At 35.8% G+C, this 19,597-nt stretch overlaps 1 protein-coding gene across 7 annotated transcripts in view; it reads left to right on the top strand.

The window, feature by feature from the left end:
• Nucleotides 1-19,597, top strand: part of ADGRB3 (adhesion G protein-coupled receptor B3) — a 458,941-nt gene that overhangs the window by 159,673 nt on the left and 279,671 nt on the right. The gene's annotated exons all lie outside the window — the stretch shown is intronic.

The following is a 19,597-nucleotide window of genomic DNA, read 5'->3' as shown; positions in this document are numbered from 1 at the left end:
TAGAATATGAAGTGTCTTGACTTCTCTGACAGACAAAAACAGAGTAAAGATGGGAAACTCTCCTATAAAGAGGTAAAGGTTGCTAAAAAATTTAGCTTCAATATTTACATTTCTCATGATTCCTTGCGTATTTATAAAACTGTCAATCAAGCCTGGCATCACTGGAATGAATGTAGCTACATTTGCAATTATGATATGGGCCCATGCAAAACAGATTAAGAAATGTGCTTATGATTATTATTATGTCTAGATTTTATTCTCCTTATAGAATGTATCCTAGAATCTAATTGTTCAAAGCACAGAATTATTCAAAAGGTTTAAGGAATCTGGCCTGAAAATGTATGTGTTTACAGGCAAACATCTGCCCAAGAGGGCAGGTTTGAGGGAGTGGTTGTGTAAATAAAGCCATGATGCAGCTGTAGTAGGCTTAAATCTGTTTCTGCTGTGATTTCAGTAGAAGACACATCAGTGTGAGAGACATCTTTCATACATGAAGAAAAAATCACTAACATATTTTAAAAGCAAGCACAGTTCTGTGCTTATCACATGTACAGCTGCTGTGCTCTAGATTTGTTAATCTGACTGTCAGTTCTGGCTTACATTGTGACATGTATATTTTGAATAGTCTTAAATAATTAGTGCACTTAATGATCCATAACATCATGTGAAGCTTTTTTGTAATATAATGTCTTTGTAGTACAAGAAGTGCCCCTGAAAGAACAAAACTTCCTATCTCAAAATTTCGTCCATATTGTAGTGTTATAGGCATTTTAATTAAAATGATACTTCTGGTTCTTAAAAATTCAAGTCTTGATTCTCTTTTATTGATGATATTTTTTTAGTTTATTTCCTGATGTGATGTTAGGCATACTTCTCTGCAATACTAAAATAAAACAAACTATGGTCATGGAAGAAAACTAGAGTGAATAAGACAAAATAAATACAACTTCATAGAGATACATTCTGTTTTTATGAAACAGGAACTAAATATTTGTAAATTGAAGTTATAAAAAACTGTTTATATCCTTCCCAAATATAAGCACACAAAGGGTTTCTGTGAAGGAGAGACATGAGGAAAGAAAATGTACATAAAAGGTCATGAAGTAAAAACCTAAAGAACACAAAAAAATGTATCATCTTTGTAAACTGATAGGTTTGCTCCCATGAGATTGCGCCTTTTCCTTTTAGCCATCTCAGTACAATGATCCTGACTAAGGCAGATTGAAACTGGGCAACAGAAAAAAAGCGCTGAACTGTTATGGAGCTGTCAACATTACATCCCAACCAACTGCATTTATTTGCTTTAAATGGCTTGGTGTGGGGAAATATCTCTACAAATATAACACAAAACGGTTTGCATTGCTTTTAGTGTTCCAAAGTGATCCTAGTTGTCCACCCTTTATAGTTCCTTGTGTGCCTCAAATGCACTTCCCGTCTTTCTTGCTCTTCATAGTGTGTTCATATTTTGGAGTAACACAAGAGCAGAGAAGATAAGTATTCTTCTTCTTTGTTTCACAACTTTACATAGTAATAGAGCAGAAAATACTCCACAAATTATATTCTTCTCATTTAAGGAGTGCTTCTATCTTATTGGTTTCCCAATAACTATATATGCTTCAGTGTGTGTGTTTTTTTCCATTACTGAGTAGCTGACATAAAGTTACGGCTCTGTCTAACATCCCTATGCTGACAGGTTTCCTATTTCTGCCTGCTCTTGATGCACATTACTGTTTTGAACATGCAGTATACCATCTCTATATTGTAAGAAGGAATTATCTAGATGAACTAAGCAGGATTGTTTGTATACATTAAAACAAAACAAAAAAAAAACCCTCCAAAAACCAAAAAAACTTCAAAATACAAATAAATCAAATTGATTTCAGAAGAAGAGAAAGAATCTCCGAAATGTGTACTGTAGATATGGTATGTGTTGATATGGGTAAAAACCTAGGAGTGTTTGAAATTTATGGATATATGGTTTTTAAAGTTTACAAGAAACGTTTCTTATGACTGAGATCTATGTCATGCATGCTAAACACAAGTGTGGAGCTTTCTTTTACTTTTCTGCAGCTTAATTAACTTACGTGGAAGAGCCACTGTCAGATGCTTTCTCTACAAGGAGGTTAGAGAAAGCCTTTGTGGACATGGAACTGACAGACCAAGGGTGAAATTTGGCTTAATGTCTAATGAGGATGTTTCTTAGTTCTTATTTATGGATTGCTAGATGAGAAATACTTATCATAAAAAATATATTGAAAATGCTGCTGTTGATAGTATTACATTTAGGGAGTAAGTAGTAACTTGGGACTGAACTGCATTTCCTGGGTTTCGTGGATTCCAGCATGGGAGATTTTAATTTTATGTGCATATGCCATAAAAATACTAGACTTTTATATCTTCCTTTCCCCACTTTTTTGATAGCAAACATCCTCTTCTTATGCAGTCTAAGTAGTTAGCAAGTATACAATTTCTCCATTTACTGCTCTAGTACAGTGATGTTTCCTGTTTGGATAGGCTGTACATTCCAACTAGTTCAATTCTTGCATTTTGTCTGTCTTCTTCTAACATTACCAGTAACACAATAGTTTACACTGCTTATGCTGTTTCACACACTGTGCTAACTTAAATGTTCAGGTTTTGCATCATCATCATCCCTAGCTAAGGTAATGTTGGTAATTTTCACGAGTATTCAGTTTCTATATATATAAAAAAATCCATCTAATCCTGATATATTTTAGCAAGTGCACTTCCAGTTTAAAATACCTTAAATTAAAAAGACTTCTTTTTCAAAAAAGAGTTTTTCAGAGCAGAATGCAGAATATGTAAGCAATTGAATGCTACAAACTTGTCATTGATGTTAGAGAAAACATCTGGAACAAATCTGATAAAAAAAGGAGTTTTTTATATTACTGTCTTTTTCTTCAAATTATTCATACTTTATGAATTGAGTTTTAATATGGCAAAGTATTTATCTGAACATATTAAGGAGATCTATATTTCTGAAATACTACATGTATTTCCCAAGAAAAATGTGGAAATAGATATTTCACTGTGGAGTTTCTAATACTGCTTTCTATACAGGAATACAGCTAATGCCATTCACCAAGTAGAATATCAGATGCAAAACTTTTCCTTTTGCTGTTGTCTATCTTGAGTTATTTCGTGTGTTGTTGATAAAGATAAGTGTATAGATACGTTACAGTTAAATGAAACACAGCTTGACCCATCATCAGATTTTAAAGTAGTATTATTAGCAGAGGGTTTTGCTAACAAGTCTGATCCTTTTGAGTATTTTATAAAGAACAAATATAAAGCCACAGCTGACCAAAACGATTATTAGAGCGGTAAGCTATTATAAAGAAGGGGCAGTCTTGCTGGGTGACTTCAGTATATTGGTGTATTGTGCTTTACTTTAACAATCCAGAATAAAAATCTACAACCCCCGCAACCCCTGCTTTTATTTGTATCCTGAGAATTTAGAAAGATTAATAAATCAATTAATTAGATTAATAGATTTAAAGAGATTAACATGGATACAATGTGATTCTGGTACATAGAGGGTGAAAACAGTCTTTAGGTGTACAAATTCAACTTCAGAGGGGAAGATAGGAAATCAGATCTGGAGGACATGAAGTATTTTTGTGGCTGCATGCAATACTGTAGAAACTGTACAACTCAGAGGTTCTTATGTACCAAAGAAATCTGAAAACTTAAGAGGTTTCAGAGAAAATCCTCTGAAATGGAATGTTTTTAGAAGTCAATAACAATAAAAAAGAAACAAACATCAGTGTATCGGAAAGTAAATTTGAGGAATTCAAACATAAAATTAGGGTCCCCCAGTTCAAAATGCAGCCTGAGTTGGCTGGGCAACAATTTTCCAATAAAAGTCAAATGAATATATGCACTGCATTTATCAAATGGAAAGATTTCTGAATGACACTAATGAATCTCAAGCATTACCACTGGGATAATTTTCTTCTAAAAGAAAGAATAATAAATATATTACTAGAAGAAAGCAGGCCTCCTCTTGTTCTTAAGTAAAAAATACCCCAAAAACTACTGAATCTCTGTTTTAAAAACATATCTCTGTTGGTCTTTCTTTTTCTGAAGTCCATCTTCTATGTCACATGCTATATTTCTAATCCAATATTCCCTTGTGTTTGTTGACTTTAGCCGACAGCACAGATCAGCTTTATATGTTGCTTTTCCTAACACCCCAAGGCCATAGCAATGGCATTTTTCTGAAGATGCTGAGCATCACTGGAGGATCGCCTGTTTGTTATGCTGGTGCAGAGCTATTCAAGCACCTTCAACAACCAAACTTACTGACCTGAAAGAAGTGACCACATTGTTCCCATTTCCATAATCAAATCTGCCTCAATAACCATAGTCATCTTGGACAACATGAAATTGTACTTATTCATAAGGGAGACAGTACTCTTCTCAAGAGACTTGCTGTCTCTAGATTCACCGCACTCTTTATAAGCAGATGCCCTGTTCGCGATTTGCGGGTTCTGGCTGAAGGAGAAAAGGTCTCGTTATGGTTCTACAGTGCCACATACACATCTCCAGAACCTTGCTGTGCTGCAATTGATCAGGCTTTGAATAAAATATCCACCACTGACTCTCTAACAAGCACCCCACAGGCCTCATCTGTCACTGCTTATTTATATCAAAGTGACCTCAGAGTGATATACAAGCAGAAGATGCTTAGGGAACATTATATTGATGATCAAGGAAAATGTCTTACAAGGCTGTCAGTGGCCGCAGAACAGGCTCCTTGAGGGTAGCCTGGCTCTCAGCCATCAGTGTCCCCACGCAGAGAGTCCTGTGGCCCAGCAGGATCACAGGTCAGCTCTCTGCTCAAGTCGCCAAAGGAAGACAGTGGAGATGAATGGACTATTTGCCCCTTCCATTATAAAGCCATTTCAAGAACAGTATTCCGAGAGATCCCATTAGAAGGGTTATGAAGATGCAGAGCTCCTGTCAAGAAGCAAAAACTAAAGAGCCAGATTGTTCTTCTGCCCTGGACCACATCAGAAAAAATACACCATATTTAATTTGATAGGTTTTATACTTTAATTAACATATTGAGTGATCATGCTATGTAGTCTAATAGCTCTGCTTTCATGTGGGTTTAAAAACGCAGCTAATATGTGTGCGTTTAGTTCATTGCAGCAGTTTTGAACAGTAGCAGAATATTTATGAACTCCTGCAAACCCTACTGTCAGCTGTAACTCCTTTTTCCTAATGAAAACTGCAGCTGACAAGCAGCAGCATCAATAGATTGGACTTGATAAAAATTCACTGCCATGAAGCAGTATGCCAAGTCTGAAGCAGAATAAGATGACTGGTTTTAGGTACTTTCCTGGTAGCTCAGTTTATTCATCCCCAGAACATGGCATCTTGGCTTGTATCAGAAACGGCGTGACCAGCAGGTCCAGGGAGGTTATCCTCCCTCTGTACTCAGCACTGGTGAGACCGCTCCTCGAATCCTGTGTTCAGTTCTGGGCCCCTCACCATAAGAAGGATGTTGAGGGTCTGGAGAGAGTCCAGAGAAGAGCAACAAAGCTGGTGAAGGGGCTGGAGAACAGGCCTTATGAGGAGCGGCTGAGAGAGCTGGGGGTGTTTAGCCTGGAGAAGAGGAGGCTGAGGGGAGACCTCATTGCTCTCTACAACTACCTGAAAGGAGGTTGTAGAGAGGAGGGAGCTGGCCTCTTCTCCCAAGTGACATGGGACAGGACAAGAGGGAATGGCCTCAAGCTCCGCCAGGGGAGGTTTAGGCTAGACGTTAGGAAAAAATTCTTTACAGAAAGGGTCATTGGGCACTGGAACAGGCTGCCCAGGGAGGTGGTTGAGTCATCTTCCCTGGAGGTGTTTAAGGCACGGGTGGACGAGGTTCTGAGGGATATGGTTTAGTGTTTGATAGGACGGTTGGACTCAATGATCCGGTGGGTCTCTTCCAACCTGGTTATTCTGTGATTCTGTGATTCTGTGAAAATACCAGCTACTTTTCCATCAGTGCGTAAGTATATGGAATAGGAAATATGAACAGATACATGGGTTTCAAAGATTCTTAACTACTATTTCATATTAGGTATGAATTAAGAAATGTTCACTTCTTAACAGCCTTATGAGGTGAGATGAACAGGTGTCAGAGTTACTTGTCATTTGGTTATCGCCTTTAGCATTTTTTCCCTGTATATGCTCAATGTAATTATGATTCTTGGATTACATCCCATGTAATTATGATTCTTTTATTTCTTTTTCACTAGGTAAAGTTGCTATTATTTTTTTTTATGAAGAAGCCTAATGTACGAAGCAATAATTTACTTTTAATGTAAATCCTAGTTCGCTTGAGTAGATGCAATAAAGTTTTTTAATTTCTATTTTTCCAAATTCATTCACTGATATTATAATAATTTTTTGCTTCATGAGACAGACAAAAATATTTGGGGATGAATTAAATGTGTAACACAGAAAAAGCTTTTGTCTTACTTCCAGTGATTTGTTTTTCAATTAGAATTCTAACTCAGACTGTAGCTTTAATACAGAAAAAAGAAGTTAAGCTATTTCAACTTTTACAAAATGCTATTCTTGCTTTTTTCCTTTTTTCTCTTTTGTCTGAAGCTCTTAGCTTAGTTCAGATTAATCAATGAGTTTGGCCTTGAAACAGCTTTTTTATGAAATAAGTTCTTCATATGAAAAACACCACCTACTGCCCACTTGAATGGACTGGTACGGCATTAGTACAGCCAGCTCTGAATTAGGTTTAGTATGTTTACCTGTTCATCTGCTGCATATTGTTAGTGAAGCAATGTAATCACCTGCAATTGTTAGTGACATTTTTCTTCTAATAGAGGTTACCTAGCATATATGTGATAATAAATGGTGATGCAAATAAAATTATATATATATATAACATTCTAAAATTTTAGTTCAGCAGATCAGTTAAAAAAATAGTGCTGCAGCCTATATGCCCTGAGGGTGCTCTGAATTAAGTTCAGATACAGGCAATGAAAATAGAAACCCTGATGATTTAATGATCCTCTGTCTTCTGCAACATTATGGAGTCCTCCTGCAGTGAGCACAGCCAGGCCAATCCTAATCAAACTTTATGCATATGTGACTTCTTTCCTTCTAAAGAGATGTATTTTTATTTTCTTTCCCCACCCCCCATATTTTTGTTTGGCTGACATTCTTCTTTGGATATTACTTACTTAAGGATAGAGACCTGTGCTTTTCCTGATGCCATGAAGCTTGTAGCAGTCTCCTTTTGGCTACTCCAAATTCTGTACCCTACAACTAATTTCGTAAGTTTTCCAAGACATGTGAGAGGACCTACTCATTGCAGAGAGCACGAGAGGAACCAGAAAGAGCTCCTTCCCAACAATTTACTCCTAGAAGCAGTAGTGTTTACACAGGCTTTTAACTCTCCCCAGCTCCTCAACTTTTAAGTCTTTTTATTTTGAATTCCTAAACTGTGTTTTGACTACCAGAGTTAGGGAGCTAAATGGCCACAGAAATATTGCAACTTTCTCACTGTTAGTCCCAATTCTGAATCCACAGCTAGTTTATGGAAACAGTTTTGGACCCACAATTTGCCTCAACGGTATATACTGGCTGAGGACTTTTTCTTCCTTCACACAAATGAAAACTACCTCTAGGGTGAGCAAGAATTACCTTATTTAACAATTTGTTTCTTATTTATATGCTTCAAATAGCATCTTCTCTTCAGACTGATATTCATGCATTTCTTGATTGCTACAGGCATTTGTCCAGTTACCAAGTATAATTATTTTTCTCTCCACAAGTGCTTTACTAGTTTTCATCAGTTTTTTTAACTAGTTTTTTAGCAAACTTCCCAGTCCATGCTGTAGGCACATAACAAAGTTGTAGTGTCTGACATTCCTAACTTCAGTTTAGTGTGTACCCAGAGCATACAACCATAACATTTCACACCAATCACAACAAAAGATGTTCTCCAACTGGCATTTTTTCTCCTAGATACTGTCCTACTTTTAATATTAGGAATAATTTATTGTCATTACCATTAGAAAGACTCCCACTTAGAAGGAAATCCAAGCTTACCTCTTCATGAATAAGGATTCAGTGAAATCACACTTTAACTTGCTATAATTGTTCCTAGAATCTAAAGAATTAAATTGTATGGATGTGCATAAGAATCCACATGGTCTAAAAGAACATATAAAAAGAATCTATAATATTATAACTTGTTATTCTAGGTCTTTCAGTCTTGTGTGCTGCTCCCAGCTGCAGGGATTAATCCATCTGGAGACAATTCTGCTCATACAGCAGTTATACGCATATTGAATTCCATTATTTCATGACTTTACAGAGTGGAGGTAAAAGTATAGTCATTTGTAGGTGATATTACTCTGATGTCCACTATTAAAAAGCCCAACATTAGGCAGAATGAGACCTGTGTATTCTTTTTTCATTGAGATGCACTACATAAATTTTTCAGAATTTAATGTAAGAGCTAACTGTGACTACCAATATAGATGGTTGTATATTAGCATTAATAACTTATTTTTCTGACATAATCTGTTACATAAAAAATTGCTTTTTCGTGTCTTTTAAAAATATAAATTACATGGAAGTAAGAAATGGGAACATCTGTTCTGTGTCCTAAACTCTATACGTGTTCTGTCATGTGGCACCAAGTCCTTTTCCCAGAGGTAGATCTTGTGCACCCAGACTATCCTTTTGAGATGTTTTACATATGTTAGCATGTGGGCATTTGTATAACCATGTCTCGCATCAAAAGATTCTGCAGTTATCCTGGGAAATAAACTGCTCTGACTGTAGTATAGCTACCTCAGGGCTCCCGAGTCAGTTCTGGCACAAAGCACTCCAGTTCAGTCAGGCTTTGCAGACCCATTGCTGCAGCACTTTCAAAACCTTCATTAAAACTAATGGAATGTTACTTTTGAAACCTAGGATTCATTTAATAGACTTCCCTTGAATAGAGTTTGCTACTTATATATCAAGCAAATAAAGATTTTTAAAAAAGAGAATGGTGGTCATAATTGCCAAAAGTTGTTTCTAAGGTCAGAAGATTTTAGTTTCTAGAATTATTTACTCTGAGATGTGATTGAATACCAATACGAAATAACCTTTTTTTGTAGTAATCTTTTTTTAATTTGTTTTTATAAGAAGTTTGATGCTTCTACTTGAGAGCTGAAAGTTTCTGTGCCCAAATTCTGCCTGTTTGTCCCCAGTACTTTACATGTTCTAAAAATTGCATTATTTCCACTCACAAACACCTCCTTTGTTCCTCACTACTCACTGTTTTTTATTTTTGGCTTACAATGGATATTGGCTAGCTGTTTTTATAGCTCTGATTCTGATTCTGGACTTGGACAGTCAGCATATATACTATTAAATTTCCAGTGAGTATAGTTTAATTGATTCAGATTTTGTTTACCATAAATGTTCCATTATGCATGTCTACAGTAGAATGTGTTTGCAAACACTTATTTCAGGTGAATAAATCATTAGAATATTTTCAGTGAGCCAACAAATGAGTCAAAAACCAATTTAAAGCAAATTCAGTTTTTCTGTTTGAAAATGTCTTTGTACAAAAGGTAGTTTTGTAGCTACTTTACTGATGTCCTTAGCGAACCCATTCTTTTCCAGCCCTTTCTAGGCAGCACTGTAGAGGTAATGGAAGGGATTTATAGGATATCTGCAGGCAGGTGTGCAAGTAGCTTTGGAGAGAAGCTTTGAAAAGATTCATAGTTAGAAGCTGAATAATTAGGTTCCAGCCTTAAGCCTGTTCTGGAGCACCACGATACAGATCCCAGTCATAGGTCTCCAGCTGTTAAGAGAAAATCTTTTTGAACTGAGTAAAACACCAATAACTGATGTTGCCTCTGGTGTTACCTCTCAGTAAGAGAGATACTAGTTTATATGTCTCTATAAGCAAAGGTCATTCTGAGAATGCATTTACATAACTTATAGTCAGAGTTCCCAGCGTAGTGAGTATCACAGTCTCTGTAGTTGTAAGTCTAGAACTAAATAAGTTCAATGAAAAAAAATCTATTTGCAGTCTCCAGACATTCATATATGTTGACTATTGGCACCATTTCTTCAAACAATGGGCCATGATGAGCTAAGACAGATTTTAGGTAACCATATTGCGTAGTATACCGAGAAGCTGAAATGAGTTACATGAGATATATATTATGCAATCATCAGAGAATAGATATTTTTTAATGATGGTTATTACTGACATCAGTAAGGGAAACGGGCACAATTCTCTATAGGGTACACTTCCATTAATCATTCTGGAGTTCAAAAGTCATAGATGGTTGCAGTAATATTTGCAGGAGATGCAGGAGAACTTTGAAAGAAGTGATTCAAGTTTCTGACATCATGTAGGGATGTAGAAACAGTGAGAATAGTAAAATCAGTTACTTTGATGTTTATTGATGAAAGACAGGCATGCCCTTACACCTCTGAGGATGTTACCACTTCAGTACTGTCATCCCCATTGTTTTCTCTAAAATGAATATGTTAACTAGATTGTGTTTTATATTTCTTTCTAATCTAATCAGAGAACATGACTGAAATTTGTCATGACTGAGTAGAAATCACTCTCACAGTTACAGAAAAACATTTTCTTATGTTTTAAAAAAATATGTATATTGCAAACATCAAGTATACTGATGTGTCTCAGAGCAAATAATGTATTTTCTAGACATGTAGACTGTCATTGTCTTGGTCTCGCTAATTCTGCTTGATTCATTTTTTCAGCCCAATAAACTGCTGTTGTTCCTCTGTTAAGAATAGTACATTCTGATCAGATAGATTATGCCCATCACAAACATCTGCTCTTAGGTCACTTTTTCTGCTCTAATTTTCTGTATGTTGGCATTAGATATTTGATCTGATGTTAAGAAGGAAAGAAATCTTGCAGCTTTTCTATTCTTTAATGCAGGCTTTAGTATGCACTTTGCCAAAGAGATGGTGGACAAATGGTGCATTGCTTAGCCCAGATCTGCAGCTGAACACTTCATTTGGTTTTATAGAGGCATTGCATGGACAGCATCTGTCAAATAAACCAACTCTGTGGTCCTCTCTGACACTATAGGCCACAGAAATGGGAAAGATATGTTAGCAGAGGAGGTCAGATATTTTTTGTGTGTGGATTATGCAGTAAGAGTGAAGGAGAACACTGCTTTTTAGCCTCAGTGTGATATCTGTGCCCTTAAAGCTGTTAGATGAATTGATGAGTATGACCCTGAAATGAGAATCTGAGAGATATAGAAAAGTGTTTTTATTAAATAAAAAAAACTTTCTTAAATTCAAAAAATATTGAAATATATAGATTCAAGTGATTTTCATTGATAATTTTATGGTGAATCTCTTATGTGGTTTCCTACTTAAAATCCCATGCATGTATTTCTGAAGGGAGGATTTAGTTACTGTGAAAATCTGTTCTGAGGTTTAAACTTTGAATGGCTGATATTCCTTTCTTTTGTGCCGTGTCTTCCCACTAAGGTAATTCTGTTGACTAGAAAATTATTTAAGAGTCACATCGATTAAAGTCATAGGTGTCACTATAAGAGTACAGACTGTAAGATTTCAGAGATTCCAGATCCATTCTGGAAACCAGTGCAGCACTCCATACAATGCCATAAACATATCTTCCAGGCTGAACTGGATGGAATAGTTCCCTTCCCTTCCCTTCCCTTCCCTTCCCTTCCCTTCCCTTCCCTTCCCTTCCCTTCCCTTCCCTTCCCTTCCCTTCCCTTCCCTTCCCTTCCCTTCCCTTCCCTTCCCTTCCCTTCCCTTCCCTTCCCTTCCCTTCCCTTCCCTTCCCTTCCCTTCCCTTCCCTTCCCTTCCCTTCCCTTCCCTTCCCTTCCCTTCCCTTCCCTTCCCTTCCCTTCCCTTCCCTTCCCTTCCCTTCCCTTCCCTTCCCTTCCCTTCCCTTCCCTTCCCTTCCCTTCCCATAACATTCAGCAACCAGCTTTATAGTACCACAAATTATAAAAATGTTACATGCAAAATTCATGTCCACTAACACTTCCTTCATTTTTTATTGTTCTTTTGTAAAAACAGTTTAGTAGACTTAAACAAGGACAAGAAAATGCTCTTAAAAACACATTCATTATCATTTAGCTTCACCTAAAAGCTTTGCCATTCTAAACCCCCCTCCCATGTTTAGGTTAACTGTGCTTAGTGAGTAGAACTTGCAGTACTGTTATTTAAGGCATTGATTCTTATTCCTTGTCTTCATACAGCTTCAGAATCTTTCACAGACCGTAAACTTCCTTGTCATAAATTCATAGATTATTCATCACAAATTTTAATGAATGCTGCCATCATTTTGAAAAGATTAGGCAACCATCTGCAGGAATGTCTGCAGTAAATATTTGCAGGGCAAGGAAATAGTGTAGGTTTCCTTGTGAATCCTGCGTTCTACAATTACTTTTACTTACTTTTCAGTGTTTCTAGAACTGAAAAGAAAGATAATGAAGTTATTGAATTTAGGAATAGCTTAGAAAATTACAATTTATCCTCAGTCATCTTCTTTTGAGTTGTAAATGTATAAAGCAATAAAGAGGCACATATTAGACTGTGTGTAATATCTAGTTAGCTTGCTGCAGTGTTCAGTAAAAAGAAATTATTTATATAAAAATGCTACGATTCTAAAATAACTTCTGCACTGGCTAACTTTATCAATAATTCAATTAATTAAATAGATGACAAAAGCAGAATACGTAATGCAGAAGTAAAATAGTATAAAAAGTAAAAAAGTAATGAAGATATCAACATGTTATTATGATACTGTGATTTAAATTTTTAAAGGCTACACATGAATAAGTTATTATAATAGAAACATTGAAATGATGGGAATACTACAAGAGAATGCATTTAAGGTTTTTCATTAAAAGAAGAAAAATATAAATAAAAGTAATACCCCACATTTTCATTCTTTCATGTGTTATTACATCCATGAATTTCTTGAGGGAACAATAGGGAATATCAGATAGTAATATAGTGCTGAATTTAGAATATTTTAATGTTAAACCTAATAATGTAAATTTCCTTTAAAGGTTTTTTCTTTTTATTTGAATACAAACATCTTAACATGGATTGCTAGGGGAATATTTGAATGTGAACTACAAAGCTCCTTCTGCATGCTGGCCATATTAGGAAATATGTCAGATTTAGTCTACATATGAATGGGTAAAGCAGTTTGGGCTTTCATTCCTTTTCCTCTTTGCTTAGTTATAAATCTGCAAAGCACATGTGAAAACACACTACCTACTGTGGTGACATTTTATATTCATTTTGAACTGGTATGAGTCACTTCACTAGATTCACATGCTCAGTTTCTCCTGCCTAGGTGTAAGAGGATGATCAATTGGGCTGATGAAGGAAAGTAATATAAAACAGTTTCAACATCTGCACATGCAAAGAGAATGAATATTACATCTTTATGACATTCTTCACTGACCAAATCTGTAGCCATGAATAAACAGATTCAGATCTCACCAAAGATAATGACTGGACAAGGAAGTCACTGCAGAGAATCAGAGAGAGATAGCAGATTGCATTGTCATGAGAAAATCTAGCTCATCAGGATTTGTGCTATATTTTATTTTTTAATTCAGTAATATTTGATTTCTTCTGTCATTAAAAATAGGAGCAATAGAATCAATTTATCATTATTTCCTATGAGCAAATGAGTCTCCCTGGAGACAAACACAAATAATTACCTAGGTGCAAAATATTGACTCTTTAGAATACATAGCTATTTTCCCTAATTTTTTGAAAGATGAGAGAGTGCATACATATATATACATTAGTATATCTATGTGTGAGAGATGGGAAATCTTTAATCTAATTTCCTGCAAATATTAACCTATCTTTTTCTTTTACTTGATAAAATGCAAGAGTATATTATATTAGAAAAATTACTGTGTTAGTACTAATACTAAGGCCTTTCATATTTCCAGTACTATTTAAATCCTCTCCACGTTTCACTAGTAGTAGGATATCTTTGCTTCTGTATTCATGTAAACGGCTCAGTTTACATTTTAATTCACCCTGATGAAAGAATTGAAACTGGCCAAGGTCTTCAACATAGGAAATAGGCAAAAACTATTTTAAGAATATTTTCCACATCTCCCAAGAAGAGATTCCCATAGCTATGTTACCATTACGGCAATTTACTCATCTGGTGAGTAAATATAATTTTAAGGGGTTCCCATAGAAAGCTATAGCTTAAGTCTGTACTGCAGAGTGATGATACTGATACCCTGTAGCTCTGTGTCCTGCCAGGGCAGCATTTGAGAACAAGGGCTTCCTTGTGAAGCCTGGGTGCAGTGCTGCAGCGAAGCGGGGCTGGAGACAAGGATAGGAGTGCTTCTGGGATTTTCATCTCTTTTGTCATGGGGTTTACTGTAAGGGGAAAAAAACTGCAGCTTAGATTTGCTTTGGTTTGGTTGTTTCTTTATTTGCATGTTTTTTAACTCCAGCCTATCGAAGAAGATCTGAAAAGTGCAAATAAAACCCCCTCAGTCTTTTGAATTTAACGGAGGGGGGGCTGTGTTGGTTTTGGGGTTTTTTTTTTCTAATATGTGAGATAATTTTATAGTGAAAAAAAACTCAGAAAGTCCTGGCTTCTCGTTTCAATGCAAAATTGTGCTTCTAAGTCAACACACATTCTGCCATCTAGTGACCAGAAGAAATTGTGCTGACCAGCTGCAAGCGTGACAAGAAATCCCAAGTACTTCTTCTACTGCACACTGCCCTCATATCTCTGTGAGTGAAACTGTAGAATAGTCTACAAAGAAATTAAATGTGCAGGAAGCTTTTTCGAGCTCCTGGAAGTGTGCAGTTAATCAGCTCTATTGCAGCCATTAAATAGCTCAATCAAAAAATTAATTGAAATAAATTTGTTCTTCATATACTTCTATAGGTCTTCCTTTCCCCCTCTGCACACCCTCCTTCCCCTTCACCTGGGACTTACATCACTATTTTACATAACTGCTGGGAAAAAAAGCATTTGTGTGCTGGCACAGAGATGATGCCACATTACTGCACATGAGACAGTTTACATTAATACGAATTCTGGCTGCAGGGCCTTTAATATTCGTTCCGTAGTCGAGAGTAATTGAAAACACTCATTTGACTATTTACAGTTCAAGAGTGGGTGGGATCATATGAAGTGCATTGACGGAGTGCTGTGGGTGAGCGAAGAAAATGACAGTCACTGTGTGAAATCGATTGCCTCTGCTCGCTTTTGAGATTCTGAAAAGCCTTCAGGAAGCTCCTCGCCATCTCACCTTCCAGGCAGTTTGGTACAAGCAGAGGACACTCAGCAACTCTCAGAGGTTATTTTACATGCCCTGAAGGGTTAGCCATAAAGATCTCAGAATCACTTTTTGGTTAGTTCAACAGTTCATTCATACCGCCGTCATCAACTGCTTTGCTGGAAAAGGCCTTTTTCTATTAATGCCAGTGTGTTCTGTGCCATTAATAGCACTATTCATAGTAGATGCTACACCTATAACCAGATCAATACATTTACACTGTGACATTTCCATGAAACAGGACATAAAAATAACTATAAGAGCCAAACCAACATGGTTTATAATGTCATCTGATTACTAGAGTATGTATGTAGAAGGCTTACAAATATTATTAAACAGCCTAGGCATAAAATCTGTCTGACGTGTACCTTAACTTTAATTACTATCCGCTTGTCAAAAAGCAAAGACTAGATATTGGTGAGTAGAACCATGCAAAGCTGATATTTTTCTTTTGTATTGCTCAGTCTTCCTATTTTGCATTTTTATACTGTTAACAGATGTTTTTTCTTCTTTGTTCCTACAGAGAGCACATGGCACCTCTCTTCTCTCCTAAAAACGTACACCTACATTGGCTGCAAGATTTTAGCTTCTCCTTTAAAAACTAAAAAGGTTACTCAATAGGAATAAAAAATCCCATAACATAACCTAAAAATAAAGGTAAAGCCAATGGGACTACAGATAAAAGTTGTTGTAAATAATACTCAACTGTAAACTTTGGAATTTCAGAAATCATTGTGGGTATATTTTTCACTCCTAGAAGGCATGGAACTCTATTACATGCTTCAGAGTTATAAGTAAAGTGAAATGATAAATTACGTCTATTTTAAGATATACGCATTGCTAAAATACTTGCAAGTATTGATCCATTGTGCCCAGCTGAGGAAGGAACGAATATGCATCCTATTGCAGGAAGCTCTTATACTTCCATAGCCACCAAATGAACACTGACAACAGGGTAGATTCTTTTGTCAGATAACTAAATTTCAGGTTTTTGGGTTTTGGGGTTTTTTTTCCCCACAAATGTTTGGAACGTGTTATGATTTTTTATAAGTCATGGTCTGGTTAAAATTATCCATTCAAGGTTCCCCATAATGCTGTTATTTACACTTTCAGATGTATCTTTATGAGTTTTATTCTCATGCAGGTAGATTACAGCACTAACAATGTAGTAAAAATCATCAAAACCCTTCCATGTTTCCAGGTCTAACTTAGAGTCACATTGGCAATTTTTGGATCATGCCATGTACCCGTCTGCTGCTTGAAAGATTCATTGTCCCTCTTTATTTAATGAAACAACCTGATTAATATCAATGCTTGAAGTAGAAGCTTAGAAGAGCTCTCCTGTTCCATCCAAGGGAAAATTAGAACAGGCATCACCAAAAATTCTGTTCAGAAACTGACGCCTGCAAAAAATACCTTCTTCTGAGTTAGAAAACTTATTTTCAGGAGCACAGTGTAGGTAAGAAGAGTGAGAATGAGTAAAATGCCTTTACTCAGAATTTTATTTCAAATAGACAATGTTATATCCCAGACATCAGGTCTTGAATCATGCCAGCTTGACCTTGCAGGAAACCTCCATGCTAGATACTGTCTAGAGTAAGATTGTTCCTGTCGTCTTTCCCCCAAAAACAGGTCCTTGAAACTACTGTGTCATTTATTCATGCTTTAGGCTTACTTGGGTTAAAACGTTCTCCCAGCTCAGAAAGCACATGCATAACTTTGTCATTTTCAGCATTTGTTATTTTGCCAGCGTCTGAAAATGGAGGAAAGCTTTATTCTATTTAGTATTTATTGTAAACTATGACAGTTACTTAAGTAAGATATTTTATTATAAAATGCTTCATAAAAAATTCATTACTGTTCAGCTTCTTAGGTTAAACAATTTTGAGAGCACTCTTTGTACTTGTACACAGAAACTGGACACATCTGATCCCATTACGAAAATGTACTTGACCCTTATTTTTCTTTTCTTATGAGCCCTGAATTTTAATGAAGCCTTAAACTCCTCACTTATGCCAGGACACTACATTTCCTGTTAACGCTTTTGTTCTCATGCCGCATTTGCTTAAATACTTCAGCTAAATATGAAAACGTGAGCACTGCATAAGACTGGTTGCATCTTTTGACGAAACTTACAAAGAAATATTTTTATCTTTGTTGTGAAACATTTGTATTTATTATATATTTATATATTTACTATATGAAAGTGTAATATATCAAAGGGAGATTGAAAAGTGCATCTCAAAAACCATCAGCAATAGTTGAAGTGAGTTGAATGTATAAATTAAAAATGTGTCATTGCTAAGTGGAAAAATGAACTTGCAGCATGATTAGATACTGCATCAACAACTTGTATTTTGTTTTGCTTGGGGATATTCATGAGTAACTCCATTGTTGTGAATAGACCTGCACTGTGTATGAATCAGAATCTTAGAAGCTGATCTTCCAGACATTCTTTTGCCTCTCAACCAGAGGGTTTTGTCCTGTGGGACACTGCATGTGCCTGTGCAAAGCACAGGATGCTGCGGGACTGAGACCGGAGCATTCACCAGCTCTTTGGATGCCTCTGGAAGGCTTCCTCTAGCAAAGGTCTCCCATTATTGCATTCTGTTTGTAACTTAAATAAAGAATAAAGTCGTCTGTAAGAATGGTGTCAGGTATTCTAAACTGCCTGACAAGCAGGCAGCAAACTCAGAACAAGCCTTGCTTTCACAGCCTTTTCAAGGGAAAAGCTATGTAAAGTCTCTTGTCTTTCACCACATTGTAAATTATAGTTTAAACGGTCTTCTCTGCTGCACATTGTAAAAATTGCAAAAATATAATTCTATTCCTCATTTGCATTTGAATACTGATTGTAAAACATAAATTGGAGTAAAAGATTTCCCACAGAATAAAAAATTATCTTAAATCAGAGGAGATGTATTTTTTAAAAATATACTAATAAAATTTTATAGCACATATAAGAATGTATACACATACATATATGTACATCACATATATGTATATATATAAAATTTAATTTTATATATGTATATATAAAATATATATATGTATTAAAAATTATATATATGTATTAAAAATTTTAAATATTTAATTCTCAAAATATATTTAATTAGTTAGATTTTCAAATATTCTCTTTAGAATGCAAAGTGCATTGCTGTTCTCAAATGAATAATTAAATTTATATATAAATGGTGCCATTAATGAATATTTACGAAAAGAAACACTAATTTGGAGAAATATATTAATAATTTACTAGAAAGGAAAATAACACCCTCTCTACTGATTGACCCTTTAAAAATATATTTACTTTTTATTATTTATTTATTCTAAATAGAAATAGAAAAATGTTTACTTTAATGATTTGTCAAAACAACGTCTTTGCAAATAGCATTTATTAGTAACATTTACATCTTTTAGAATTGTTTGCATTTTTTGATTCAGGATGGTAAGCTTTATTATCTTAATGACTTTACAGATTGGGGAGAATTTTTTATTTGCAAAGTAACCTTCCAACAAAAAGGTATTTTTTAATGTTTTAATGTCCTAGTGCTTCAGATACATTCTGCCTCATCAGAAACTTCATGTGGTGTACTTGAAGTAGCTTCAATGTCAACCCACATTTCCTTGCACGTGCTTCCTAAATTAGAGTCCCAATGGAAACTGAATATCTAGCACCGAGCTTCAGAGAGCTGTGTGTGCCTGAGAGGACCAGAGGGAACTGTGCTGAAGACACAGCAGTCCTGCTCTAAGCGCAATGGACCAACCGCATTTCATCACAAAATGAGAAACTGGGATCTAAGGTAGAAGGCTAGGAAGACAGGACCAGACAGGGAAAATTACAGCAGTGAAAGGATAGAAAATGAAGCACTGTATCCCACGCTGTGGGCCTTGATGTCATTGATTTTTACACAGATTTCCTCATTAAATCAATGGGGAGTTATTTTTAAAACTGAGCAAGATACAGCTTATGTTTTTTATAAATGAGAGGTTTCAGAGAAGAAACAGTCCACAAGCACTTTTTCTGCTGGATTCAGCCTGAAAATTAAGCAGCTCGTTCACTAAATTATTTTCATTTCTCATTGCTACCATTCCAAAAGATGACTCCTTATATCAGCTCATCAGCCTTAAAGATGAGTGCATAAATATAAGTCCTCTGGAGGAGCAGCAGGCTGTGCTGTAGAACAGCAATGTCTAACACTGTCACAATCATTTTCTGGTGTGGTTTGCACTGATTTGAAAT

This window comes from Phaenicophaeus curvirostris, chromosome 2, assembly GCF_032191515.1.
Source record: "Phaenicophaeus curvirostris isolate KB17595 chromosome 2, BPBGC_Pcur_1.0, whole genome shotgun sequence".
Lineage (NCBI taxonomy): Eukaryota > Metazoa > Chordata > Aves > Cuculiformes > Cuculidae > Phaenicophaeus > Phaenicophaeus curvirostris.
The sequence above is the reverse complement of the archived record's forward strand: the minus strand, read 5'-3'. Positions and strand labels throughout refer to the sequence as shown.